General features: G+C 46.5%; 20 non-coding genes and 4 pseudogenes across 20 annotated transcripts; all 24 read left to right on the top strand.

Moving 5' to 3' along the window:
* The first annotated feature begins 174 nt into the window (after nucleotides 1–174).
* Nucleotides 175–293, top strand: LOC135599274 (5S ribosomal RNA). Its single transcript, XR_010481872.1, has one exon. It is a non-coding gene; the product is annotated as a 5S ribosomal RNA (ribosomal RNA).
* Nucleotides 294–643: 350 nt separating this feature from the next.
* LOC135599921 (5S ribosomal RNA) lies at nucleotides 644–762 on the top strand. The gene has a single exon (XR_010482259.1). It is a non-coding gene; the product is annotated as a 5S ribosomal RNA (ribosomal RNA).
* Nucleotides 763–1,112: 350 nt separating this feature from the next.
* LOC135599263 (5S ribosomal RNA) lies at nucleotides 1,113–1,231 on the top strand. Its single transcript, XR_010481871.1, has one exon. It is a non-coding gene; the product is annotated as a 5S ribosomal RNA (ribosomal RNA).
* A 350-nt stretch (nucleotides 1,232–1,581) lies between these two features.
* LOC135600257 (5S ribosomal RNA) lies at nucleotides 1,582–1,700 on the top strand. Its single transcript, XR_010482583.1, has one exon. It is a non-coding gene; the product is annotated as a 5S ribosomal RNA (ribosomal RNA).
* Nucleotides 1,701–2,050: 350 nt separating this feature from the next.
* On the top strand, nucleotides 2,051–2,169 carry LOC135599251 (5S ribosomal RNA). The gene has a single exon (XR_010481869.1). It is a non-coding gene; the product is annotated as a 5S ribosomal RNA (ribosomal RNA).
* A 350-nt stretch (nucleotides 2,170–2,519) lies between these two features.
* On the top strand, nucleotides 2,520–2,638 carry LOC135600246 (5S ribosomal RNA). Its single transcript, XR_010482572.1, has one exon. It is a non-coding gene; the product is annotated as a 5S ribosomal RNA (ribosomal RNA).
* A 350-nt stretch (nucleotides 2,639–2,988) lies between these two features.
* On the top strand, nucleotides 2,989–3,107 carry LOC135600765 (5S ribosomal RNA). The gene has a single exon (XR_010483078.1). It is a non-coding gene; the product is annotated as a 5S ribosomal RNA (ribosomal RNA).
* Nucleotides 3,108–3,457: 350 nt separating this feature from the next.
* Nucleotides 3,458–3,576, top strand: LOC135599240 (5S ribosomal RNA). The gene has a single exon (XR_010481868.1). It is a non-coding gene; the product is annotated as a 5S ribosomal RNA (ribosomal RNA).
* A 350-nt stretch (nucleotides 3,577–3,926) lies between these two features.
* LOC135600194 (5S ribosomal RNA) lies at nucleotides 3,927–4,045 on the top strand. The gene has a single exon (XR_010482521.1). It is a non-coding gene; the product is annotated as a 5S ribosomal RNA (ribosomal RNA).
* A 350-nt stretch (nucleotides 4,046–4,395) lies between these two features.
* On the top strand, nucleotides 4,396–4,514 carry LOC135602023 (5S ribosomal RNA). The gene has a single exon (XR_010483944.1). It is a non-coding gene; the product is annotated as a 5S ribosomal RNA (ribosomal RNA).
* Nucleotides 4,515–4,864: 350 nt separating this feature from the next.
* Nucleotides 4,865–4,983, top strand: LOC135601689 (5S ribosomal RNA). The gene has a single exon (XR_010483910.1). It is a non-coding gene; the product is annotated as a 5S ribosomal RNA (ribosomal RNA).
* Nucleotides 4,984–5,333: 350 nt separating this feature from the next.
* On the top strand, nucleotides 5,334–5,452 carry LOC135602667 (5S ribosomal RNA). Its single transcript, XR_010484006.1, has one exon. It is a non-coding gene; the product is annotated as a 5S ribosomal RNA (ribosomal RNA).
* Nucleotides 5,453–5,802: 350 nt separating this feature from the next.
* Nucleotides 5,803–5,921, top strand: LOC135601154 (5S ribosomal RNA). The gene has a single exon (XR_010483456.1). It is a non-coding gene; the product is annotated as a 5S ribosomal RNA (ribosomal RNA).
* Nucleotides 5,922–6,271: 350 nt separating this feature from the next.
* Nucleotides 6,272–6,390, top strand: LOC135602259 (5S ribosomal RNA). Its single transcript, XR_010483967.1, has one exon. It is a non-coding gene; the product is annotated as a 5S ribosomal RNA (ribosomal RNA).
* A 350-nt stretch (nucleotides 6,391–6,740) lies between these two features.
* On the top strand, nucleotides 6,741–6,859 carry LOC135600682 (5S ribosomal RNA). Its single transcript, XR_010482998.1, has one exon. It is a non-coding gene; the product is annotated as a 5S ribosomal RNA (ribosomal RNA).
* Nucleotides 6,860–17,113: 10,254 nt separating this feature from the next.
* Nucleotides 17,114–17,232, top strand: LOC135602108 (5S ribosomal RNA; annotated as a pseudogene).
* Nucleotides 17,233–17,582: 350 nt separating this feature from the next.
* Nucleotides 17,583–17,701, top strand: LOC135603514 (5S ribosomal RNA; annotated as a pseudogene).
* Nucleotides 17,702–18,051: 350 nt separating this feature from the next.
* LOC135599918 (5S ribosomal RNA) lies at nucleotides 18,052–18,170 on the top strand. Its single transcript, XR_010482257.1, has one exon. It is a non-coding gene; the product is annotated as a 5S ribosomal RNA (ribosomal RNA).
* Nucleotides 18,171–18,520: 350 nt separating this feature from the next.
* Nucleotides 18,521–18,639, top strand: LOC135602168 (5S ribosomal RNA). Its single transcript, XR_010483958.1, has one exon. It is a non-coding gene; the product is annotated as a 5S ribosomal RNA (ribosomal RNA).
* Nucleotides 18,640–18,989: 350 nt separating this feature from the next.
* LOC135600681 (5S ribosomal RNA) lies at nucleotides 18,990–19,108 on the top strand. The gene has a single exon (XR_010482997.1). It is a non-coding gene; the product is annotated as a 5S ribosomal RNA (ribosomal RNA).
* A 350-nt stretch (nucleotides 19,109–19,458) lies between these two features.
* Nucleotides 19,459–19,577, top strand: LOC135601195 (5S ribosomal RNA). Its single transcript, XR_010483496.1, has one exon. It is a non-coding gene; the product is annotated as a 5S ribosomal RNA (ribosomal RNA).
* A 350-nt stretch (nucleotides 19,578–19,927) lies between these two features.
* Nucleotides 19,928–20,046, top strand: LOC135602403 (5S ribosomal RNA; annotated as a pseudogene).
* Nucleotides 20,047–20,396: 350 nt separating this feature from the next.
* Nucleotides 20,397–20,514, top strand: LOC135603229 (5S ribosomal RNA; annotated as a pseudogene).
* Nucleotides 20,515–20,864: 350 nt separating this feature from the next.
* On the top strand, nucleotides 20,865–20,983 carry LOC135601428 (5S ribosomal RNA). The gene has a single exon (XR_010483722.1). It is a non-coding gene; the product is annotated as a 5S ribosomal RNA (ribosomal RNA).
* The last annotated feature ends 4,183 nt before the right edge of the window (nucleotides 20,984–25,166 follow it).

Raw genomic sequence — 25,166 nt, 5'->3', positions numbered from 1 at the left:
TGGGCCAGAGTAGTACTACGATGGGTGACCCCCTGGGAAATCCCTACGCTGCAAGCAATAGGGATTTCGTGAACGTTCGAGAAAGCGCCGACGGTTTCGTGACGGGCAAGAGGCTCCGGACGTTGATACGCCGACCGAGTCGGGCACATAGGCAAGGGACGAAGCACGCGAAACGAGGGCGATAATGCCAGCACTAAATCACCGGATCCCATCAAAACTCCGAAGTTAAGCGTGCTTGGGCCAGAGTAGTACTACGATGGGTGACCCCCTGGGAAGTCCTCGTGTTGCACTCCTTTTTGCATCCCGGGATACGAAACATCTCCCGTAGAGCTCCAAGACGATTGTTTTGGGGCTGGAAATTTGCTGTGACCGCTACGCAGTCAGTATCGAGGGGCTCGGAGAGAGCTTTCCAGACTGGGGTCGCAATAGCGATTCCGAGATCGTTCTATAAAGTGCCGATGGTTTCGGCACGCGCTTGCCGTGACCGATACGCAGTCGTCGGGCTAGGGCTCGGAGAGAGCTTGCAATAGGGATTTCGTGAACGTTCAAGAAAGCGCCGACAGTTTCGTGACGGGCAAGAGGCTCCGGACGTTGATACGTCGACCGCGACGTGCACATAGGCGAGGGACGAAGCACGCGAAACGGGTGCAATAATGCCAGCACTAAATCACCGGATCCCATCAAAACTCCGAAGTTAAGCATGCTTGGGCCAGAGTAGTACTACGATGGGTGACCCCCTGGGAAATCCTCGTGTTGCACTCCTTTTTGCATCCCGGGATACGAAACATCTCCTGTAGAGCTCCAAGACGATTGTTTTGGGGCTGGAAATTTGCTGTGACCGCTACGCAGTCAGTATCGAGGGGCTCGGAGAGAGCTTTCCGGATTGGGGTCGCAATAGCGATTCCGAGATCGTTCTAGAAAGTGCCGATGGTTTCGGCACGCGCTTGCCTTTACCGATACGCAGTCGTCGGGTTAGGGCTCGGAGAGAGCTTGCAATAGGGATTTTGTGAACGTTCGAGAAAGCGCCGACGGTTTCGTGACGGGCAAGAGGCTCCGGACGTTGATACGCCGACCGAGTCGGGCACATAGGCAAGGGACGAAGCACGCGAAACGAGGGCGATAATGCCAGCACTAAATCACCGGATCCCATCAAAACTCCGAAGTTAAGCGTGCTTGGGCCAGAGTAGTACTACGATGGGTGACCCCCTGGGAAGTCCTCGTGTTGCACTCCTTTTTGCATCCCGGAATACGAAACATCTCCCGTAGAGCTCCAAGACGATTGTTTTGGGGTTGGAAATTTGCTGTGACCGCTACGCAGTCAGTATCGAGGGGCTCGGAGAGAGCTTTCCAGACTAGGGTCGCAATAGCGATTCCGAGATCGTTCTATAAAGTGCCGATGGTTTCGGCACGCGCTTGCCGTGACCGATACGCAGTCGTTGGGCTAGGGCTCGGAGAGAGTTTGCAATAGGGATTTCGTGAACGTTCGAGAAAGCGCCGACAGTTTCGTAACGGGCAATAGGCTCCGGACGTTGATACGTCGACCGCGACGTGCACATAGGCGAGGGACGAAGCACGCGAAACGGGTGCGATAATGCCAGCACTAAATCACCGGATCCCATCAAAACTCCGAAGTTAAGCGTGCTTGGGCCAGAGTAGTACTAGGATGGGTGACCCCCTGGGAAGTCCTCGTGTTGCACTCCTTTTTGCATCCCGGGATACGAAACATCTCCCGTAGAGCTCCGAGACGATTGTTTTGGGGCTGGAAATTTGCTGTGACCGCTACGCTGTCAGTATCGAGGGGCTCGGAGAGAGCTTTCCGGATTGGGGTCGCAATAGCGATTCCGAGATCGTTCTAGAAAGTGCCGATGGTTTCGGCACGCGCTTGCCTTTACCGATACGCAGTCGTCGGGTTAGGGCTCGGAGAGAGCTTGCAATAGGGATTTCGTGAACGTTCGAGGAAGCGCCGATGGTTTCGTGACGGGCAAGAGGCTCCGGACGTTGATACGCCGACCGAGTCGGGCACATAGGCAAGGGACGAAGCACGCGAAACGAGGGCGATAATGCCAGCACTAAATCACCGGATCCCATCAAAACTCCGAAGTTAAGCGTGCTTGGGCCAGAGTAGTACTACGATGGGTGACCCCCTGGGAAGTCCTCGTGTTGCACTCCTTTTTGCATCCCGGGATACGAAACATCTCCCGTAGAGCTCCAAGACGATTGTTTTGGGGCTGGAAATTTGCTGTGACCGCTACGCAGTCAGTATCGAGGGCCTCGGAGAGAGCTTTCCAGAATGGGGTCACAATAGCGATTCCGAGATCGTTCTATAAAGTGCCGATGGTTTCGGCACGCGCTTGCCGTGACCGATACGCAGTCGTTGGGCTAGGGCTCGGAGAGAGCTTGCAATAGGGATTTCGTGAACGTTCGAGAAAGCGCCGACAGTTTCGTGACGGGCAATAGGCTCCGGACGTTGATACGTCGACCGCGACGTGCACATAGGCGAGGGACGAAGCACGCGAAACGGGTGCGATAATGCCAGCACTAAATCACCGGATCCCATCAAAACTCCGAAGTTAAGCGTGCTTGGGCCAGAGTAGTACTAGGATGGGTGACCCCCTGGGAAGTCCTCGTGTTGCACTCCTTTTTGCATCCCGGGATACGAAACATCTCCCGTAGAGCTCCGAGACGATTGTTTTGGGGCTGGAAATTTGCTGTGACCGCTACGCAGTTAGTATCGAGGGGCTCGGAGAGAGCTTTCCGGATTGGGGTCACAATAGCGATTCCGAGATCGTTCTAGAAAGTGCCGATGGTTTCGGCACGCGCTTGCCTTTACCGATACGCAGTCGTCGGGTTAGGGCTCGGAGAGAGCTTGCAATAGGGATTTCGTGAACGTTCGAGAAAGCGCCGACGGTTTCGTGACGGGCAAGAGGCTCCGGACGTTGATACGCCGACCGAGTCGGGCACATAGGCAAGGGACGAAGCACGCGAAACGAGGGCAATAATGCCAGCACTAAATCACCGGATCCCATCAAAACTCCGAAGTTAAGCGTGCTTGTGCCAGAGTAGTACTACGATGGGTGACCCCCTGGGAAGTCCTCGTGTTGCACTCCTTTTTGCATCCCGGGATACGAAACATCTCCAGTAGAGCTCCGAGACGATTGTTTTGGGGCTGGAAATTTGCTGTGACCGCTACGCATTCAGTATCGAGGGGCTCAGAGAGAGCTTTCCAGATTGGGGTCGCAATAGCGATTCCGAGATCGTTCTAGAAAGTGCCGATGGTTTCGGCACGCGCTTGCCTTTACCGATACGCAGTCGTCGGGTTAGGGCTCGGAGAGAGCTTGCAATAAGGATTTCGTGAACGTTCGAGAAAGCGCCGACGGTTTCGTGACGGGCAAGAGGCTCCGGACGTTGATACGCCGACCGAGTCGGGCACATAGGCAAGGGACGAAGCACGCGAAACGAGGGCGATAATGCCAGCACTAAATCACCGGATCCCATCAAAACTCCGAAGTTAAGCGTGCTTGGGCCAGAGTAGTACTACGATGGGTGACCCCCTGGGAAGTCCTCGTGTTGCACTCCTTTTTGCATCCCGGGATACGAAACATCTCCCGTAGAGCTCCGAGATGATTGTTTTGGGGCTGGAAATTTGCTGTGACCGCTACGCTGTCAGTATCGAGGGGCTCGGAGAGAGCTTTCCGGATTGGGGTCGCAATAGCGATTCCGAGATCGTTCTAGAAAGTGCCGATGGTTTCGACACGCGCTTGCCTTTACCGATACGCAGTCGTCGGGTTAGGGCTCGGAGAGAGCTTGCAATAGGGATTTCGTGAACGTTCGAGAAAGCGCCGACGGTTTCGTGACGGGCAAGAGGCTCCGGACGTTGATACGCCGACCGAGTCGGGCACATAGGCAAGGGACGAAGCCTGCGAAACGAGGGCGATAATGCCAGCACTAAATCATCGGATCCCATCAAAACTCCGAAGTTAAGCGTGCTTGGGCCAGAGTAGTACTACGATGGGTGACCCCCTGGGAAGTCCTCGTGTTGCACTCCTTTTTACATCCCGGGATACGAAACATCTCCCGTAGAGCTCCAAGACGATTGTTTTGGGGCTGGAAATTTGCTGTGACCGCTACGCTGTCAGTATCGAGGGGCTCGGAGAGAGCTTTCCGGATTGGGGTCCCAATAGCGATTCCGAGATCGTTCTAGAAAGTGCCGATGGTTTCGGCACGCGCTTGCCTTTACCGATACGCAGTCGTCGGGTTATGGCTCGGAGAGAGCTTGCAATAGGGATTTCGTGAACGTTCGAGAAAGCGCCGACGGTTTCGTGCCGGGCAGGAGGCTCCGGACGTTGATACGCCGACCGAGTCGGGCACATAGGCAAGGGACGAAGCACGCGAAACGAGTGCGATAATGCTAGCACTAAATCACCGGATCCCATCAAAACTCCGAAGTTAAGCGTGCTTGGGCCAGAGTAGTACTAGGATGGGTGACCCCCTGGGAAGTCCTCGTGTTGCACTCCTTTTTGCATCCCGGGATACGAAACATCTCCCGTAGAGCTCCGAGACGATTGTTTTGGGGCTGAAAATTTGCTGTGACCGCTACGCTGTCAGTATCGAGGGGCTCGGAGAGAGCTTTCCGGATTTGGGTCGCAATAGCGATTCCGAGATCGTTCTAGAAAGTGCCGATAGTTTCGGCACGCGCTTGCCTTGACCGATACGCAGTCGTCGGGCTAGAGCTCGGAGAGAGCTTGCAATAGGGATTTCGTGAACGTTCGAGAAAGCGCCGACGGATTCGTGACGGGCAAGAGGCTCCGGACGTTGATACGTCGACCGAGTCGGGCACATAGGCAAGGGACGAAGCACGCGAAACGAGTGCGATAATGCCAGCACTAAATCACCGGATCCCATTAAAACTCCGAAGTTAAGCGTGCTTGGGCCAGAGTAGTACTACGATGGGTGACCCCCTGGGAAGTCCTCGTGTTGCACTCCTTTTTGCATCCCGGGATACGAAACATCTCCCGTAGAGCTCCGAGACGATTGTTTTGGGGCTGGAAATTTGCTGTGACCGCTACGCTGTCAGTATCGAGGGGCTCGGAGAGAGCTTTCCGGATTGGGGTCGCAATAGCGATTCCGAGATCGTTCTAGAAAGTGCCGATGGTTTCGGCACGCGCTTGCCTTTACCGATACGCAGTCGTCGGGTTAGGGCTCGGAGAGAGCTTGCAATAGGGATTTCGTGAAAGTTCGAGAAAGCGCTGACGGTTTCGTGACGGGTAAGAGGCTCCGGACATTGATACGCCGACCGAGTCGGGCACATAGGCAAGGGACGAAGCACGCGAAACGAGGGCGATAATGCCAGCACTAAATCACCGGATCCCATCAAAACTCCGAAGTTAAGCGTGCTTGGGCCAGAGTAGTACTAGGATGGGTGACCCCCTGGGAAGTCCTCGTGTTGCACTCCTTTTTGCATCCCGGGATACGAAACATCACCCGTAGAGCTCCGAGACGATTGTTTTGGGGCTGGAAATTTGCTGTGACCGCTACGCAGTCAGTATCGAGGGGCTCGGAGAGAGCTTTCCGGATTTGGGTCGCAATAGCGATTCCGAGATCGTTCTAGAAAGTGCCGATGGTTTCGGCACGCGCTTGCCTTGACCGATACGCAGTCGTCGGGCTAGAGCTCGGAGAGAGCTTGCAATAGGGATTTCGTGAACGTTCGAGAAAGCGCCGACGGATTCGTGACGGGCAAGAAGCTCCGGACGTTGATACGCCGACCGAGTCGGGCACATAGGCAAGGGACGAAGCACGCGAAACGAGTGCGATAATGCCAGCACTAAATCACCGGATCCCATCAAAACTCCGAAGTTAAGCGTGCTTGGGCCAGAGTAGTACTACGATGGGTGACCCCCTGGAAAGTCCTCGTGTTGGACTCCTTTTTGCATCCCGGGATACGAAACATCTCCCGTAGAGCTACAAGACGATTGTTTTGGGGCTGGAAATTTGCTGTGACCGCTACGCAGTCAGTATCGAGGGCCTCGGAGAGAGCTTTCCAGACTGGGGTCGCAATAGCGATTCCGAGATTATTCTATAAAGTGCCGATGGTTTCGGCACGCGCTTGCCGTGACCGATACGCAGTCATCGGGCTAGAGCTCGGAGAGAGCTTGCAATAGGGATTTCGTGAACGTTCGAGAAAGCGCCGACAGTTTCGTGACGGGCAAGAGGCTCCGGACGTTGATACGTCGACCGCGACGTGCACATAGGCGAGGGACGAAGCATGCGAAACGAGTGCGATAATGCCAGTACTAAATCACCGGATCCCATCAAAACTCCGAAGTTAAGCGTGCTTGGGCCAGAGTAGTACTACGATGGGTGACCCCCTGGGAAGTCCTCGTGTTGCACTCCTTTTCGCATCCCGGGATACGAAACATCTCCCGTAGAGCTCCGAGACGATTGTTTTGGGGCTGGAAATTTGCTGTGACTGCTACGCAGTCAGTATCGAGGGGCTCGGAGAGTGCTTTCCGGATTGGGGTCGCAATAGCGATTCCGAGATCGTTCAAGAAAGTGCCGATGGTTTCGGCACGCGCTTGCCGTGACCGATACGCAGTCGTCGGGCTAGGGCTCGGAGAGATCTTGCAATAGGGATTTCGTGAACGTTCGAGAAAGCACCGACGGTTTCGTGACGGGCAAGAGGCTCCGGACGTTGATGCGCCGTCCGCGACGTGCACATAGGCGAGGGACGAAGCTCGCGAAACGGGTGCGATAATGCCAGCACTAAATCACCGGATCCCATCAAAACACCGAAGTTAAGTGTGCTTGGGCCAGAGTAGTACTACGATGGGTGACCCCTTGGGAAGTCCTCGTGTTGCACTCCTTTTTGCATCCCGGGATACGAAACATCTCCCGTAGAGCTCCGAGACGTTTGTTTTGGGGCTGGAAATTTGCTTTGACCGCTACGCAGTTAGTATTGAGGGGCTCTGTCACACCCCTAAAAATATCCATGATATTTAAAATCTTTCGTCACAACTAACCCAGGATCCAAACACACATTTGAGGTCACTAAGAAAACATTCAGATCAAAAATTTCACTTCTATAATCTACCAATTCATAACCCTGTACAATTCATAAACATAGCACACATCACTCGATAATTCATACAATCTAAACTCGACTCATCAAAATAAAAACCACAATATAAATCCACAAGTGGGGAAATCCATGCAGTCACCACAATCATCGATTTACCATAAGTTCATATCATTACACAAATTTAATTTAACATTCCAAAACCCTATACATGAGGGATCCTTCAACTTACACAAAATCCACAGGTTTAGATTTATAGTCACATTTCATTAGATGCAAGGAAGCTTATACACAACTACATATATGCTAACAAAAGTTCTGCCCAACGTCTTCTAAACTTTCCACTGCCCCAGCCCATTCTTAACATTTAAGCAAGCGATACGCTATCCTGAAAAATTTATCAACAAACGGGGTGAGCATAAAGAGCTCAGCAAGTGACTAACATATCCATAACAAAATAGTACAATTTCCAAGAGATACAGTATCAAAACACAAAAGCAGAATATACGATTTCGTATACATAATATCATTAGGAGCAGAATCATAATTGTCCTTTTTAATCATACATATTTGGTTCCAGACAGATGGGGCATAGAGTAATTGGAGCATATCAGAAACAAAGGAAACATATCGGAGCTTATCAATGGCATATAAAATGTTCCAGAACACATCAACGATCTATGGAACATTACGAAGCAAACTCAATAGTGAATGAAGCATTTCAGAGCATATCAACTCATATGTCGTACAGAAGCTCAAACGTCGTCCTTGACGTTGCAATCATATCATACTTATCCAGAGCACGAACAAAAATAACTCACCAAAACTCTGGATGTCATATCAAACATATAGAGGGTGTAGTGGGATCTCAGTCAGAATGTGATTCATCCATTTCTGAATGACCACCTGACAAAAGTCTCCCACGTCTGGGAGCTCCATCCACCCACGTCTAGGTGAAGTCAGAGGGGGCCGGCAGAGCATCGCAGGCTCTATGCATAACTCCCTTTACCATTTCTGGCAAAGGTTCACAACTCCCTTTACCATTTCTGGCAAAGGTTCACAACTCCCTTTACCATTTCTGGCAAAGGTTCACAACTCCCTTTACCATTTCTGGCAAAGGTTCACAACTCCCTTTACCATTTCTGGCAAAGGTTCACAATATCCCACACACCAGAGTACAAGAAGGCAGTTTCAACAATAAGCAGCATATAACGGAAGCACACGCGGAACAACCAAACGTACATGTGCCTTTTCAAAACAATGATGCAAGGAACAAATCTCTCACAAAAGTATTCATTTTAGGAAAGAATTGAAAGCAAGAGTGTACAGGGATTCCAAGCAATCATAATCAGCTCAATTCCAATAAGAAGGTTAGACAAATTCAGATATCCAAAGGAATGGAACCAAATACGCGAAATCGACCAAAGCTCGATTTCGGACAGAATTCCAGTGGCACATCAAACAAATATTTTAGAATAACAATTATGCTCCAATACCCATAATAAGACTATGGTCGAATCATATATCAATCTATATTAAGATGGCACAGATTTCATATGAAACAGGGCTCCCAACACTGAGTTACCTCTGATTTGGTAACACAGGGTCAAAATCACAATCACTGTGTTACAGAATTTATAGGGTCGGAATCAACAGACGATAGGGTGGGCAATTGAACTCCAAAATTTTCAAACTATATGTCAAAAGAGAGAATTTCAAGTCTAGTTTCAAATAAAATCAGTTTGATACAAATCAGAATTTTCAACAGGAAGTTATAGGCGTTTTAGTATCGAAAGGTCAGAAATCTGAACTCTGTTTTACAGCGTCTATAGGCTCTTTTGAAACAAATTTTTGGGTAAGTATTCGGTGTCCAAAATCTACAAAATCGGTGTCAAAAGAAACACATACGAGTCTAATTTCAAACAAAATAGTTCCTGCCTGAATTATCATTCTATATTAAAACTTATAGCCGAAACAGTGCTTAGGGGTCAGTTTACCGAAAGACTTTCAGAATCCATGGTTTAAGTCCAAAGAGAGATATATCAGTCTCTAAATAGAAATCTTCCAATTTATTTTGAATCAACATAAAAACAGAGTCAAATACTTATGTAGGATGGGGTTAGAACACTTGCCTTTGCAAATCTTGACCCGAAATGACAAGATTAAAGCAAGAACCCTAAAAGCCCCAAATTTTCTTTCTCTTCTCCTTCTTCTTCTTCTTCTTCTTTTTCTTCTTTTCTTTCCCTGGTCACCCACGAGCTGCCTCCTCTGCTTCCTTAACAACGAAGGCAGAGAGGCTTAAGCGGTGGAATTTGTCATTTGGTGCATTTTGCAGTTTAGTCCTCGTTTTTATCATATTCACGATTAGGTCCTTAGGGTTTACATATAGGTCCTCAGATTTTTTTCTTTTTTTTTTTTTGAACAGATCTCCCAAATCTTAAAAATAAGTTACCTCTGATTCATACTCTATTTCTTGTGTCAATTAAAAATAGATGCTTACATTATCACCAGAAATATTATACGAAAGTTCGGAAATGAGGGGTGTTACACTCTCCCCCCCTTAAAAGAAAAATTTAGTCCTCTAAATTTATCGTACCTCTATTCGATGAATAGACGAGGATACACCTTTTTCATTTCCTCTTCTAGCTCCCAAGTTGTCTCTTCTCCAGAATGATGTCTCCAATTTACTTGAACCAGTGGGATGACCCGATTCCTTAGGACTTTTTCTTTCTTATCAATAATCTGAATAGGCTCTTCCACATAGGATAGATCTTTATCGAACTCCACCAGCTCATACTTAATGATGTGAGAAGGGTCATACATATACTTTCTAATCATCGAGACATGAAATATATCATGGACATGGCTCAATGCTGGTGGCAAGGCAATCCTGTAAGCGACAGAACCAACCCTCTCAAGAACCTCAAAAGGTCCAATAAATCTTGGGCTTAATTTTCCTTTCTTCCCAAACCTCATAATGCCTTTGGAAGGGGAGACTTTTAAGAATACAAAATCTCCGATTTCAAACTCAATATCTCGTCTTCTATTGTCAGCATAACTCTTTTGACGACTCTGAGCAGTTTTTAACCTTTTCCTTATTACTTGAATTTTCTCGGTAGTTTCTTGTACCTTGTCCGGTGCTAATAGCTTTCTGTCTCCAACTTCCTCCCAACATACAGGTGTTACGCACTTTCGCCCATATAGAGCTTCATAAGGAGCCATCTGAATACTTGAATGATAACTATTATTATACGTGAACTCAACAAGTGAAATATCCTTATCCCATTCACCTTTCCAATCCATAACATAGGCTCTAAGCAAATCCTCAAGTGTTTGAATTGTTCTTTCTGACTGACCATCAGTCTGAGGATGATATGCAGTACTAAACTTGACTTTAGTGCCCATCGACTCTTGCAATTTTCTCCAGAATCTAGAGAGAAATCTGGAGTCTCTATCAGAGATAATCTCCTTTGGAATACCATGAAGTCTTACTACTTCATTAACATATAAATCTGCAAGTCTATCAAGTGAATAAGTCATATTAATCGGTAGGAAATGCGCCGATTTTGTTAACCTATCAATGATAACCCAAATAGCATCATGCTTCCTCGAGGTTCTGGGTAGTCCTGAAACAAAATCCATAGTAATACATTCCCATTTCCATTCAGGAATAACTAAAGGTTGCAACAACCCTCCAGGTCTTTGGTGTTCTACTTTGATTTGCTGACAAGTCAAACATTTAGAAACATACATTGCCATTTCTTTCTTCATGCCTTTCCACCAATAATGACTTCGAAGATCTCTATACATCTTAGTGCTCCCAGGGTGTAGGGTGTACTTTGAAGTATGACTTTCAGTTAGGATTTGATTCTTGATAACTAGTTCATTTGGTACACATACTCTCTCCCCAAATCTCAATAGGCCATCCTTTGAAATTTGAAATTGTGGCTTCAATCCCTTTTCTACTTCACTCCTCAAGTAGATTAAATGTGGATCTCGTAATTGTCCTTCCTTAATTTGTTGCATAAGATCAGACTGCACTTGAATGGAGGCCATCAGAATCATCGAGTCTTGCTCTTTCCTCAAAACATTCAAATCAAAATTTTCTTCTATTAGCTTCCATTGCTTCACGACCAGACTAGCCATAAAACTTGTAGATTTCCTACTAAGTGCATCAGCTACAACATTGGCTTTGCCCGGGTGATAACGGATGGTACAATCATAATCCTTCAGAAGTTCAATCCATCTTCGCTGCCTCATGTTTAACTCTTTCTGAGTGAAAATATATTTTAAACTCTTGTGATCAGTAAAGATTTCAAACTGCCGACCATACAAATAATGTCTCCAAATCTTTAAAGCAAAAATAATTGCTGCCAATTCCAAATCATGAGTTGGGTAATTCAGTTCATAACCTTTAAGTTGCCTAGAAGCATACGCAATTACTCTCCCTTCCTGCATCAAAACACATCCTAGGCCCTTACTTGAAGCATCAGTATAAACTACAAACTCATCATTACCCCTTGGAATAGTGAGAATAGGGGCACTAGTCAATCTTCTTTTTAACTCTTGAAAACTTTGCTCACAATCATCACCCCATACAAATTTCATATTCTTCTTAGTGAGTTTGGTGAGAGGTTGAGCAATTCGAGAAAATCCCTCCACAAATCTCCTATAATAACCTGCCATGCCCAAGAAGCTCCTAACTTCTGTCACATTTGTTGGTACTTCCCATTCAACTACAGCTTCTATTTTCCTTGGATCAACAGATATACCCTTTCCTGAAATCACATGGCCTAAGAAGGCAACTTCATTCAACCAAAATTCACATTTGCTGAACTTTGCATACAACTTCTTTTCTCTTAGTATGGACAATACCTTCCTCAAGTGTTCCTCATGCTCCTGATTACTCCTTGAATACACCAATATGTCATCAATAAATACAATTACACAGATATCCAAGAGCTGTTGAAATGTCCTATTCATTAGTTCCATAAAAGCTGCAGGGGCATTAGTCAAACCAAAAGGCATCACCAAGAATTCATAATGACCATATCGAGTTCTGAAGGCTGTTTTTGAAATATCCTCCTCTTTGATCCTCAACTGATAGTAACCTGACCTCAGGTCAATCTTAGAGAATACTTGTGCACCCTGCAGTTGATCAAACAAATCATCAATTCTAGGTATGGGATATTTGTTTTTGATGGTCACCTGATTCAACTGTCTATAATCAATACAAAGCCTCAATGTTCCATCCTTCTTCTTCACTAATAGTACCGGAGCACCCCATGGGGATACACTGGGTCGTATGAAACCCTTATCTAATAATTCTTGTATTTGCTTCTTTAATTCTTCTAACTCAAGTGGTGCCATTCTGTAGGGAGGCTTAGATATTGGGGTTGTACTGGGGACTAGATCAATAGCAAATTCACCCTCTCTATCTAGAGGTAAACCAGGCAAGTCATCAGGAAATACATCAGGGAATTCTTTGACCACTGAAATTTCATCTATGTGGGTTTCCTGATTTGAATGCTCCTTTACACACACCATATAACAAAGACAACCTTTCTGCATAAGATGATAAGCTTGAAGTGCGGATATCAAGCAAGGAGGCAAATCATGCTTAATGCCCTCAAAGAAAAATATAGGCTGATCTGGTATGCAGAAGGTAATTATTTTTTTGTAACAGTCAATACTAGCGTGATGAGAAGATAACCAATCCATGCCAAGTATAATATCAAAACCCTGGATCTCTAGGAGAATCAAATCAGCAAGGAGTTCATGGTCTCCAATAGAGATCAAACAAGATGGGTAGACTACGTTTGTTGCCAATGAATCTCCAACAGCAGTTGTTACATATAGCATATAATCCAGGGGTTTAGGTAGAATATCCAAGTGACAAGCAAAGTGTTGTGAAACAAATGATAAGTTGGAGCCGGGATCAAACAAAACTTTTGCATTTCTTTTAGAAACATGAAGAATACCTTCCACCACAGATTTAGAAGCTTTAGAATCTTGTTCCGTGATAGCGTACACTCTAGCATGGGCTGAGGGTCTAGGAGACAGTGGCTCTCTTTTCCTGTTCAGTGGGCAATCTTTTATTTGATGACCTAGCTTTCCACAACTAAAACATGCTCCAGTCACCCGAAAACACCGACTCGTTTCATGATTTGATCCACATTTTTCACATAACTGAGTCCTCCCCCATGGTTTCCTTTTCTCAAATCCAGATGTCTTAAACCTCTTGTTACTATCTTCATATTTATTTTCTCTCCTGCTTTTGCTAGTAAATTTGTCCCTTTGGCTCTTGCCAATGATTTCTTGAATTTCTTCCATGTCTCTTTCAATTTTCAAAGCTCTTTCTACCGTATCAGCATATGTTTGTAATTTTAAAGCTGACATTCGGCTTCTTATTGCTGGCCGTAATCCCCTTTCAAACCTTCTTGCCTTTCTAGATTCATCATCAGTCATATGTGTGGCAAACCTGGAGAGCTCAGTAAATCTAGATTCATACTTTGTAACCGTCATACTTCCCTGGATAAGGTTCAAGAACTCCAATTCTTTTTGCTCTTTCATACAATCGGGAAAATATTTGTCGTAAAACTTTTCTTGGAATAACTTCCATGTCATTTGCTCATGTTTGATTTCAGACATCCTCTTAATCATTCTCCACCAGTGTTCAGCTTCTCCTTCCAGCATAAAGGTGGCAAGAAAAACCTTTCGTTCATCAGAGTAACTTAGGGCATCAAATATTTTCTCTATCTGCATCATCCATCGTTCCGCCACCATTGGATCAGACTCACCACTGAAACTGGGAGGACTAAGCTTCTTAAACTGTCCAATTCCCAACCCCGTCCGGTTTGATGTCTCTATTCCATCATTACTTCCTTGTTGGACAGGTTGTTGTTGTTGTTGCATCACTTGTGCCATAGTCTCCAAAGTCCGCATAATACCACTCAATTGATCAGTAGTAGATGCAACAGGAGAACCAGATGATCTCGTCATCCTTGCTTCCTAAAACATCAAAAGAACATTTTCTTTGATCAATCTCTAAATGATAGTCGATAAACCTCAAAAAAAAAAAAAAAAACATAACATTCTTAGTGATTCTCAAATCATGCTCTGATACCACCTCTGTCACACCCCTAAAAATATCCATGATATTTAAAATCTTTCGTCACAACTAACCCAGGATCCAAACACACATTTGAGGTCACTAAGAAAACATTCAGATCAAAAATTTCACTTCTATAATCTACCAATTCATAACCCTGTACAATTCATAAACATAGCACACATCACTCGATAATTCATACAATCTAAACTCGACTCATCAAAATAAAAACCACAATATAAATCCACAAGTGGGGAAATCCATGCAGTCACCACAATCATCGATTTACCATAAGTTCATATCATTACACAAATTTAATTTAACATTCCAAAACCCTATACATGAGGGATCCTTCAACTTACACAAAATCCACAGGTTTAGATTTATAGTCACATTTCATTAGATGCAAGGAAGCTTATACACAACTACATATATGCTAACAAAAGTTCTGCCCAACGTCTTCTAAACTTTCCACTGCCCCAGCCCATTCTTAACATTTAAGCAAGCGATACGCTATCCTGAAAAATTTATCAACAAACGGGGTGAGCATAAAGAGCTCAGCAAGTGACTAACATATCCATAACAAAATAGTACAATTTCCAAGAGATACAGTATCAAAACACAAAAGCAGAATATACGATTTCGTATACATAATATCATTAGGAGCAGAATCATAATTGTCCTTTTTAATCATACATATTTGGTTCCAGACAGATGGGGCATAGAGTAATTGGAGCATATCAGAAACAAAGGAAACATATCGGAGCTTATCAATGGCATATAAAATGTTCCAGAACACATCAACGATCTATGGAACATTACGAAGCAAACTCAATAGTGAATGAAGCATTTCAGAGCATATCAACTCATATGTCGTACAGAAGCTCAAACGTCGTCCTTGACGTTGCAATCATATCATACTTATCCAGAGCACGAACAAAAATAACTCACCAAAACTCTGGATGTCATATCAAACATATAGAGGGTGTAGTGGGATCTCAGTCAGAATGTGATTCATCCATTTCTGAATGACCACCTGACAAAAGTCTCCCACGTCTGGGAGCTCCATCCACCCACGTCTAGGTGAAGTCAGAGGGGGCCGGCAGAGCATCGCAGGCTCTATGCATAACTCCCTTTACCATTTCTGGCAAAGGTTCACAACTCCCTTTACCATTTCTGGCAAAGGTTCACAACTCCCTTTACCATTTCTGGCAAAGGTTCACAACTCCCTTTACCATTTCTGGCAAAGGTTCACAACTCCCTTTACCATTTCTGGCAAAGGTTCACAATATCCCACACACCAGAGTACAAGAAGGCAGTTTCAACAATAAGCAGCATATAACGGAAGCACACGCGGAACAACCAAACGTACATGTGCCTTTTCAAAACAATGATGCAAGGAACAAATCTCTCACAAAAGTATTCATTTTAGGAAAGAATTGAAAGCAAGAGTGTACAGGGATTCCAAGCAATCATAATCAGCTCAATTCCAATAAGAAGGTTAGACAAATTCAGATATCCAAAGGAATGGAACCAAATACGCGAAATCGACCAAAGCTCGATTTCGGACAGAATTCCAGTGGCACATCAAACAAATATTTTAGAATAACAATTATGCTCCAATACCCATAATAAGACTATGGTCGAATCATATATCAATCTATATTAAGATGGCACAGATTTCATATGAAACAGGGCTCCCAACACTGAGTTACCTCTGATTTGGTAACACAGGGTCAAAATCACAATCACTGTGTTACAGAATTTATAGGGTCGGAATCAACAGACGATAGGGTGGGCAATTGAACTCCAAAATTTTCAAACTATATGTCAAAAGAGAGAATTTCAAGTCTAGTTTCAAATAAAATCAGTTTGATACAAATCAGAATTTTCAACAGGAAGTTATAGGCGTTTTAGTATCGAAAGGTCAGAAATCTGAACTCTGTTTTACAGCGTCTATAGGCTCTTTTGAAACAAATTTTTGGGTAAGTATTCGGTGTCCAAAATCTACAAAATCGGTGTCAAAAGAAACACATACGAGTCTAATTTCAAACAAAATAGTTCCTGCCTGAATTATCATTCTATATTAAAACTTATAGCCGAAACAGTGCTTAGGGGTCAGTTTACCGAAAGACTTTCAGAATCCATGGTTTAAGTCCAAAGAGAGATATATCAGTCTCTAAATAGAAATCTTCCAATTTATTTTGAATCAACATAAAAACAGAGTCAAATACTTATGTAGGATGGGGTTAGAACACTTGCCTTTGCAAATCTTGACCCGAAATGACAAGATTAAAGCAAGAACCCTAAAAGCCCCAAATTTTCTTTCTCTTCTCCTTCTTCTTCTTCTTCTTCTTTTTCTTCTTTTCTTTCCCTGGTCACCCACGAGCTGCCTCCTCTGCTTCCTTAACAACGAAGGCAGAGAGGCTTAAGCGGTGGAATTTGTCATTTGGTGCATTTTGCAGTTTAGTCCTCGTTTTTATCATATTCACGATTAGGTCCTTAGGGTTTACATATAGGTCCTCAGATTTTTTTCTTTTTTTTTTTTTGAACAGATCTCCCAAATCTTAAAAATAAGTTACCTCTGATTCATACTCTATTTCTTGTGTCAATTAAAAATAGATGCTTACATTATCACCAGAAATATTATACGAAAGTTCGGAAATGAGGGGTGTTACAGGCTCAAAGAGAGCTTTCCGGATTGGGGTCGCAATAGCGATTCCCAGATCGTACTAGAAAGTGCCGATGGTTTCGGCACGCGCTTGCCGTGACCGATACGCAGTCGTCGGGCTAGGGCTCGGAGAGAGCTTGCAATAGGGATTTCGTGAACGTTCGAGAAAGCGCCGACGGTTTCGTGACCGGCAAGAGGCTCAGGACGTTGATACGCCGACCGCGACGTGCACATAGGCGAGGGACGAAGCACGCGAAACGGGTGCGATAATGCCAGCACTAAATCATCGGATCCCATCAAAACACCGAAGTTAAGCGTGCTTGGGCCAGAGTAGTACTACGATGGGTGACCCCTTGGAAAGACCTCGTATTGCACTCCTTTTTGCATCCCGGGATTCGAAACATCTCCCGTAGAGCTCCGAGACGATTGTTTTGGGGCTGGAAATTTGCTGTGACCGCTACGCAGTCAGTATCGAGGGGCTCGGAGAGAGCTTTCCGGACTGGGGTCGCAATAGCGATTCCGAGATCGTTCTATAAAGTGCCGATGGTTTCGGCACGCGCTTGCCGTGAACGATACGCAGTCGTCGGGCTAGGGCTCGGAGAGAGCTTGCAATAGGGATTTTGTGAACGTTCGAGAAAGCGCCGACAGTTTCGTGACGGGCAAGAGGGTCCGGACGTTGATACGCCGACCGCGACGTGCACATACGCGAGGGACGAAGCACGCGAAACGGGTGCGATAATGCCATCACTAAATCCCCGGATCCCATCAAAACTCCGAAGTTAAGCGTGCTTGGGCCAAAGTAGTACTAGGATGGGTGACCCCTTGGGAAGTCCTCCTGTTGCACTCCTTTTTGCATCCCGGGATTCGAAACATCTCCTGTAGAGCTCCGAGACGATTGTTTTGGGGCTGGAAATTTGCTGTGACCGCTACGCAGTCAGTATCGATGGGCTCGAAGAGAGCTTTCCGGATTTGGGTCGCAATAGCGATTCCGAGATCGTTCTAGAAAGCGCCGATGGTTTCGACACGCGCTTGCCGTGACCGATACGCAGTCGTCGGGCTAGGGCTCGGAGAGAGCTTGCAATAGGGATTTCGTGAACGTTCGAGAAAGCGCCGACGGTTTCGTGACGGGCAAGAGGCTCCGGACGTTGATACGCCGACCGCGACGTGCACATAGGCGAGGGACGAAGCACGCGAAACGGGAGCGATAATGCCAGCACTAAATCACCGGATCCCATCAAAACTCCGAAGTTAAGCGTGCTTGGGCCAAAGTAGTACTAGGATGGGTGACCCCCTGGGAAGTCCTTGTGTTGCACTCCTTTTTGCATCCCGGGATTCGAAACATCTCCCGTAGAGCTCCGAGACGATTGTTTTGGGGCTGGAAATTTGCTGTGACCGCTACGCAGTCAGTATCGAGGGGCTCGGAGAGAGCTTTCCGGATTGGGGTCGCAATAGCGATTCTGAGATCGTTCTAGAAAGTGCCGATGGTTTCGGCACGCGCTTGCCTTTACCGATACGCAGTCGTCGGGTTAGGGCTCGGAGAGAGCTTGCAATAGGGATTTCGTGAACGTTCGAGAAAGCGCCGACGGTTTCTTGACGGGCAAGAGGCTCCGGACGTTGATACGCCGACCGAGTCGGGCACATAGGCAAGGGACGAAGCACGCGAAACGAGTGCGATAATGCCAGCACTAAATCACCGGATCCCATCAAAACTCTGAAGTTAAGCGTGCTTGGGCCAGAGTAGTACTAGGATGGGTGACCCCCTGGGAAGTCCTCGTGTTGCACTCCTTTTTGCATCCCGGGATTCGAAACATCTCCCGTAGAGCTCCGAGACGATTGTTTTGGGGCTGGAAATTTGCTGTGACCGCTACGCAGTCAGTATCGAGGGGCTCGGAGAGAGCTTTCCGGATTGGGGTCGCAATAGCGATTCCGATATCGTTCTAGAAAGTGCCGATGGTTTCGGCACGCGCTTGCCGTGACCAATACGCAGTCGTCGGGCTAGGGCTCGGAGAGAGCTTGCAATAGGGATTTCGTGAACGTTCGAGAAAGCGCCGACGGTTTCGTGATGGGCAAGAGGCTCCGGACGTTGATGCGCCGTCCGTGACGTGCACATAGGCGAGGAACGAAGCTCGCGAAACGGGTGCGATAATGCCAGCACTAAATCACCGGATCCCATCAAAACACCGAAGTTAAGTGTGCTTGGGCCAGAGTAGTACTACGATGGGTGACCCCTTGGGAAGTCCTCGTGTTGCACTCCTTTTTGCATCCCGGGATACGAAACATCTCCCGTAGAGCTCCGAGACGTTTGATTTGGGGCTGGAAATTTGCTGTGACCGCTACGCAGTTAGTATTGAGGGGCTCAAAGAGAGCTTTCCGGATTGGGGTCGCAATAGCGATTCCTAGATCGTTCTAGAAAGTGCCGATGGTTTCGGCACGCGCTTGCCGTGACCGATACGCAGTCGTCGGGCTAGGGCTTGGAGAGAGCTTGCAATAGGGATTTCGTGAACGTTCGAGAAAGCGCCGACGGTTTCGTGACGGGCAAGAGGCTCCGGACGTTGATACGCCGACCGCGACGTGCACATAGGCGAGGGACGAAGCACGTGAAACGGGTGCGATAATGCCAGCACTAAATCACCGGATCCCATCAAAACACCGAAGTTAAGCGTGCTTGGGCCAGAGTAGTACTACGATGGGTGACCCCTTGGAAAGACCTCGTGTTGCACTCCTTTTTGCATCCCGGGATTCGAAACATCTCCCGTAGAGCTCCGAGACGATTGTTTTGGGGCTGGAAATTTGCTGTGACCGCTACGCAGTCAGTATCGAGGGGCTCGGAGAGAGCTTTCCGGACTGGGGTCGCAAAAGCGATTCCGAGATCGTTCTATAAAGTGCCGATGGTTTCGGCACGCGCTTGCCGTAAACGATACGCAGTCGTCGGGCTAGGGCTCGGAGAGAGCTTGCAATTGGGATTTCGTGAACGTTCGAGAAAGCACCGACAGTTTCGTGACGGGCAAGAGGGTCCGGACGTTGATACGCCGACCGCGACGTGCTCAAACGCGAGGGACGAAGCACGCGAAACGGGTGCGATAATGCCATCACTAAATCCCCGGATCCCATCAAAACTCCGAAGTTAAGCGTGCTTGGGCCAAAGTAGTACTAGGATGGATGACCCCCTGGGAAGTCCTCGTGTTGCACTCCTTTTTGCATCCCGGGATTCGAAACATCTCCCGTAGAGCTCCCAGACGATTGTTTTGGTGCTGGAAATTTGCTGTGACCGCTACGCAGTCAGTATCGAGGGGCTCGGAGAGAGCTTTCCGGATTGGTCTCGCAATAGCGATTCCGAGATCGTTCTAGAAAGTGCCGATGGTTTCGGCACGCGCTTGCCGTGACCGATACGCAGTCGTCGGGCTAGGGCTCGGAGAGAGCTTGCAATAGGGATTTCGTGAACGTTCGAGAAAGCGCCGACGGTTTCGTGACGGGCAAGAGGCTCCGGACGTTGATACGCCGACCGCGACATGCACATAGGCGAGGGACGAAGCACGCGAAACGGGTGCGATAATGCCAGCACTAAATCACTGGATCCCATCAAAACACCGAAGTTAAGCGTGCTTGGGCCAGAGTAGTATTAGGATGGTTGACCCCTAGGAAGTCCTCGTGTTGCACTCCTTTTTGCATCCCGGGATATGAAACATCTCCCCAAGAGCTCCGAGACGATTGTTTTGGGGCTGGAAATTTGCTGTGACCGCTACGCAGTCAGTATCGAGGGGCTCAGAGAGAGCTTTCCGGATTGGGGTCGCAATAGCGATTCCGAGATCGTTCTAGAAAGTGCCGATGGTTTCGGCACGCGCTTGCCGTGACCGATACGCAGTCGTCGGGCTAGGGCTCGGAGAGAGCTTGCAATAGGGATTTCGTGAACGTTCGAGAAAGCGCCGACGGTTTCGTGACGGGCAAGAGGCTCCGGACGTTGATACGCCGACCGCGACGTGCACATAGGCGAGGGACGATGCACGCGAAACGGGTGCGATAATGCCAGCACTAAATCACCGGATCCCATCAAAACTCCGAAGTTAAGCGTGCTTGGGCCAGAGTAGTACTACGATGGGTGACCCCCTGGGAAGTCCTCGTGTTGCACTCCTTTTTGCATCCCGGGATACGAAACATCTCCCGTAGAGCTCCGAAATGATTGTTTTGGGGCTGGAAATTTGCTGTGACTGCTACGCAGTCAGTATCGAGGGGCTCGGAGAGAGCTTTCCGGACTGGGGTCGCAATAGCGATTCCGAGATCGTTCTATAAAGTGCCGATGGTTTTGGCACGCGCTTGCCGTGACCGATACGCAGTCGTCGGGCTAGGGCTCGGAGAGAGCTTGCAATAGGGATTTCGTGAACGTTCGAGAAAGCATTCAATCAAATTCACATCCATAAAACCTGTGCATTTTAAAATCATATATCACATCACTCGATAATTCACATTTATGGCAACCCAAGCCAACGTGACAAACATGAACAACATTTATAAATCCACAAGCTAAATAAATTATACAATCAGAACTCCAACTATTCACCACAAGTTCGTATCATCATAAATTAGACTTAACATTCTGAAATTCCAAATAAGAGAGATCTCCTAACACTTTTACACAGTATATCCATTTCGGTTCATCGACAACATTTCATTACATACAAAACATACTTATACAACAATATCATAATAACCACCCAGAGTTGCCCATAATTCTGAATAGCTATCCACTGCCTCAGCCCAAATCAAACATCTCGAAGAGTGACAAGCTGACCTGAAAGATTTATATAACAACGGAGTGAGCCAAAAACGGCTCAGCAAGTGACAAAGCATATTCAGAACAAAAGGAACGGTTTCAAACGAGTAAGGTATCATAATGCAAGGCAAAATACAAGAATTCTCAAGGATACCATCTCAATAGATACCAAATCATACGTATCATGTCATTCAAAACATATTTGATCCATAACGAATGGAGCATAGAGTAATTGGAACATATCAAGGGCAGATAGGATATTTCAGAACATATCAGTTCATAGCAAATAGAGCACAGAGTAATTGGAGCATATTAATGGCAGATAGGACATTTCAGAACATATCAGTTCATAGCAAATGGAGCACAGAGTAATTGGAGCATATCAATGGCAGATAGGACATTTCAGAACATATTAGTTCATAGCAAATGGAGCACAGAGTAATTGGAGCATATCAATGGCAGATAGGACATATAAGAACATATCAGTTCATAGCAAATGGAGCACAGAGTAATTGGAGCATATCAATGGCGTATGAAATGTTCCGGAGCATATCAACGGCATATGGAACATTTCGAAACATATCAACAGTGGATGAAACATTTCAGAGCATATCAATAACAAATACCGTACAGAAGCTCAAACGTCGTCTTTGACGTTGCAAACATATCAATCTTATCCAAAGCATGTACAGAAACACGTAACCAAAGCTCTGGATATCATATCAAACATACAGAAGGTGTAGTGGGATCTCAGTCAGAATGTGATTCATCCATTTCTGAATGACCACCTGACAAAAGTCTCCCACGTTTGGGAGCTCCATCCACCCACATCTAGGTGAAGTCAAAGGGGGCCGGCAGAGCATCGTAAGCTCTAAGCAATATCCCACAAAGCGGGACCCCACAAAGCGGGCAAATAAGCGCATACCAGAATATCCCACATAGCGGGACTCCACAAAGCGGGCAAATCAGCGCATACCCTTTACCATTTCTGGCAAAGGTCCAGACAATCCCACACACCAGAGTACAAGAAGGCAGTTTCAACAAGAAGTAGCATATAACAGAAGCACACGCGGAACAACCAAACGTACCTGTGCCTTTTCAAAAACTATGTGATGCAAGGAACAAATCTCTCACAAAAGTATTCATATTAGAAAGGAAAAAGGAAGCAAGAGTGTACAGGGAATCCAATTATAGTCAGCTCAATTCAAATAAGAAGATTTGATGAATTCAATGTCCAAAGGAATGAAACTGGAATAGGCACATATCGAAAGCAAATGCGGAACAATAGGATATACATGTGCCTATATGAGTCAATACGATATAGCATAAACGTTACACAACAGTTTTCAAGAATGCAATAATTTTAAGGACAAGAGCATACAAGAATTCAAAGCAGTAATATAAAGCTCAATTGAATGAGAAAGCTAAAGGATATCAATTTCCAAAGGAATGAAACCAGAATATGAGAAATCGACCAAAGCTCGATTTCTGGCAGAATACAGAAGGCACATTGAACAAATGATTCAAACTATCAATCGTGCTCCAATTTACTCAGAAATAATCATTGGATAATACTTTCAGATAAGACAGGCTTCATATGAATTGAACTGTCCAACAGAGAGAGTTACAAATAATTTGGTAAGCAAGTGTCGTAGAACAAAATCTCTGTTGGCAGAATTCATAATGTCATATTCAACAGATAACTGGACAGGTGTTTGGATTCCAAATCTTTCAATCCATATATCAAGGAAAGGTCTACGAGTTTAGTTTCCAATGAAATCAGTTTTGAACAAATCAGAGTTTCCAACAAAGACTAATAGGCAGCTCGGTATCAAAAGGTCAGAATCTCAAAAGTTGCACAGATTCGAATCGTTACGTCTAAACAGGAGATTTAACAAATGCAAGGCTAGAACAATTCAAAGTTCCTCATATTCAAAGCAAATGTAGAGATAAAAATGGCAGTGAGGAAAGATCAGGATACTTGCAATAAGACATATCAGAGCAATTATAGGAGAAACGATCAGGGAACTTGCAATAGAAAGGATCGAAACATTTGCAATAGAAAGGATCGAAACAAGCGGGAAACTTGCCTTTCAAGGATTTCGATCCGAAGATCCAAAGAAGGTGCCAGCCCAAATCCTTCTACTTTTCCTTCGTGCCCTCTCTCTATTTCGTTTTGTGTTCCCGTTTTCTTCCTTTCTTCGCAACTACACCACGTGTCGAACATCGAGGCACAGTCACCTGCTCTCTCTTACTCTCATTCCTTCTTTTTCTTTCCCAAACGCAGCTGCCACAACCGCCGCCGCTGCCGCTGCCACAATCGCAGCCCCTTACACCGCACTAACTTCCTTCCTCCCTTCTCTCGCAGACATAACTGCTGCATACGCGGTCGCTGCCACTGCGGCCGCAATCCCCGTCCGCAGCCCCTTTTTCCCCCTTTCCTTTCTTTTCTTTCCCAGCTGCAACTGCCGCAGTCGCAGTCGCAACCATGGCTGCAGCCACCACAACCGCAGCCTCTTCCTCCTCCCCTGCTAATCTTCCTCTCCTTCTTCTCTTCCAGCTGCAGCTGCCATCGCCGCAGCCGCAGCCCCTTCTTCCCCTTCTCTTCTTCCTCTCCTTCCCTTCTTCCTTCCTCTTTCTCTTTCCCTGCCACAGCTGCAGCTTCCACAGCCGCAGCCGCAGCTGCTTCTTTCCTTTCTCCTCTTCCTTCTCCTTCCTTTCTTCTTCTTCTCTCCCCGCTGCAACTGCACCAGTCGCGGCCGCAGCCACGGCCGCAACCTCTCCCTCCTCCCCTGCTCATCTTCCTCTTCTTCTTCTCTTCCAGCTGCAGCTGCCATCGCCGCAGCTGCAGCCCCTTCTTCCCCGGCGTCACACACACCCTCTCCTCTGTTTCCTCTGCAGGAAACAGAGGTTGTGAGGAAACAGAGGTATCACAACCTCTTCTTCTTCTCTTCCTCTTCTTCTTCTTCTCCTCTTCGAACGCCCCACACCTCTCCTCTGTTTCCACCTGCGTGGAAACAGAGGTGCTGCAGCCCTAGCTGCTGCCACCTCTCGCTCCTCTCCCTCATCCCTCTCTTTTCCCTCTTCTTCTCCTTCTCTTCTTCTCCTCTTCCCTTTTCCTCCCCAACGCCACACACCTCCTCGCTGCAGCCTTGCCGCAGCTATCCTCCTCTCTTCTTCTCCTTCTTCTTCTTCTTCTTCCCTTTTCATCCTCAACGCCCCACACATCCTCTCCTCTGTTTCCCGCTGGCGGGAAACAGAGGTGCTGCAGCCCTAGCTGCTGCAGCTGCCTCTCTTTCTCCTCTCCATCTTCCCTCTCTTCTACTTCTTCTTTTCTTCTCTTCTCCCTCTTTTTTTCCTCTCTTCTTTTCCCTCTTCTTCTTCTCCCCACGCCCCACCGCTTCTCTCTGTTTCTTCGAGAAACAGAGAGAGCGTGGGAGGCGGTGGGATAAAACCGAAATTTTCGGTTTTATTTATTTTCTTCTTTTTACAACTTAACATTTTAGTCCTTGAAATTTTCATATTTACATATAGGTCCTCCGAT

This window comes from Musa acuminata, chromosome BXJ2-1 (genome assembly GCF_036884655.1).
Source record: "Musa acuminata AAA Group cultivar baxijiao chromosome BXJ2-1, Cavendish_Baxijiao_AAA, whole genome shotgun sequence".
Taxonomy (NCBI): Eukaryota; Viridiplantae; Streptophyta; class Magnoliopsida; order Zingiberales; family Musaceae; genus Musa; species Musa acuminata.
This window is presented reverse-complemented; position numbering and strand designations above follow the sequence as displayed.